Raw genomic sequence first — 2,401 nt, 5'->3', positions numbered from 1 at the left:
AGTAAATCATGGGTGTCACGGACACACCGGGATGTATGGTTACAGTAACTGCCACATGATTGGAACGTAGTGAAACTGAAAGTGTCTCTCAATATTATTCATTCCCTCAGTAATCACTTATTGAGTGCTAACTATGTGCCAGGTACTGCTCCACACAGTGAGTCAGACAGACAAAGTCCCTTCTCTCACGGAGCTTACATCCTAATGAATGTCATTGATGTGTGCATGTTTCCGTATGTGCATGCTTATGTGTGCAATTCAATGCGTGTGCATGTGTGCGCCAGAGTGAAACGTACTCCATGTCTTTTCTCCTGTAAATCAGTTGGGGTTGTACTTTGGCCTATTAAAATCTATATGGTAGCTCAAATTACATGAGCTGAACCTTTCCTTAACCCTTAGCATGTTAAATATATAGTTTGAAAGGATTAAAATCCTGTATTCCCCAAGTCATGGATGGTGGAAGAGGCTACCCCAAGACTCAGAAGTCCTGGGCTCGCACTCCAGCTCTGGTACCACTAACGAGTCCCGCCACCTTGCCATTTTGTTAGCTCTTTCTGTCCTATCCACTGTACACAGTTGTGGAGAGGTCACCCTAATCCTAACTTTCAGGTCACACTTTGCTTTCATGTATTATTTTGGTTGGTCCTCCTCACAACGATCCTGTGACGGAGGCAGGGTGGTACTGTCACTGTCCTCTGACTTTACGGTGGCCACCTGAGACTGCTATGATGAGGCAAGAAGGTCAGCACGAGACTCAAGGGCAGGCTTCTGGCTCCACATCAACAGTGGGTAAGAGGAGGTGCATCAAAGTGCCCTGGAGACTGGAGACGGAAGCATGGTATTTAACACTCTTTCCCATGGCAGGCAGGGTGGCAGCGAGGGACAGCAGAGTGATGAAGAACTAGCTGTGGATCCACCTCCACCACTTGATAGCTGTGGTACCTTGGACCGCTGACCTAAGCTCCCCAAACCTGCTTCTTCATCTGTCTTTTAAAACTGAGGATAATAATGGTGCCTACCTCCCAGAGTTACTATGGGGACTAAATAAGATAATGAATGTAAAACACTCAGCCCAAATACTTGTCAGGGAATAATGCTCCATCCTTGCTAGCTATTATTATCTCATTAGAGAAACTGGGATAGAGGGATTACCCAGTCTCACCCATCTCCACCTGCAATGCCACAAGAAAACATGACACTGGCTGCATTACACAGCTCAGGCTTCCCAGCCTGTGGATCCCTAGGAAACAGGCCCAGGAATTTGGAATGGCAGAATTACCAATGGCAGCATCATAGAAATGGCAGTGGAGATCTCTTACTACCCTGTGACTTCCTAAAGATCTGTTTATGGACAACAAGACCTTTTAACTTCCTTAGCGAGCTTCCCCATGCACAGCAAGCATGTGTGATCTGATTCAGTTTCAGGTGAAATCTCTAAATATAATCGTGAGTCTGGTTTTTCTTTTCTGTCTTTCCCACGTGAGCCTTTGTATGCCAACACAAAGTACATAATACCCCGAAACTCACCTGTAAAAGATAACTCTGTCATGGCCACAAGAAATTCTGGACAAATTCCACTGCCCTCCCCCTGGAATTACTGGAGGGGAAAAGAGTACAAGTCAGCTTCAAAGGAGGGATGCACTTAACAAATCAAGATTAGAGAACCCGGGGACAGTGATGAACAATGTACAGGGCTGCACAGGAAGCACATCATTATGATTCATTACATTTAAGAGATGTAATTGCAAGAGAACAACCTGTAATTGTGCATGGGTCATTTAAAATAACAATACGCCCATGTCTACACATCACTTTGATACAATAAACGCATACTTCTCTTGTCTTATGTTTCCTTTGCTGTAAAAGTAAAAGCTTTGTTATAAGTGATTTTCTCTCCCCTGAAGAGAATCTCATACTGTCCTTGTGGAAATAGTAAACAGAGAGAGAAGATATATATCCCTACTTTTAATAATTAAATGGGAGAATCAAGTAGGTGAAGACTTGCCAAGGAGATAAAACCAAGTTAATGGCAGAACTGAAATTACAACAGCATCTTCCTACATCTAATCAAAACTTAGGTCCAACACTTCCCTCAGCTGCTGAGCTGTTCCTCTCCTATCCGAGCACAGAAATATAGAAGATAGGACAGGGCAGTGTAGTCTCATCCCCCACATCATTCAGAAAGAAAAACTGGGAATTATTTTCATCTCACATTAAAGACAAGCCATTATTATATTCTATGAGCATAAAATAGCCACCAGTTTTAAACATTATATATATATAGAAAGCATTTCTTTAAAAAGTGCCATGTAGGGCCGAGCCCATGGCGCACTCAGGAGAGTGCGGTGCTGAGAGTGCAGCAGCGCTCCCGCCGCGGGTTCGGATCCTATATAGGGATGGC

This window comes from Galeopterus variegatus, unplaced genomic scaffold, assembly GCF_000696425.1.
Source record: "Galeopterus variegatus unplaced genomic scaffold, G_variegatus-3.0.2 Scaffold4240, whole genome shotgun sequence".
NCBI lineage: Eukaryota > Metazoa > Chordata > Mammalia > Dermoptera > Cynocephalidae > Galeopterus > Galeopterus variegatus.
This window is presented reverse-complemented; position numbering follows the sequence as displayed.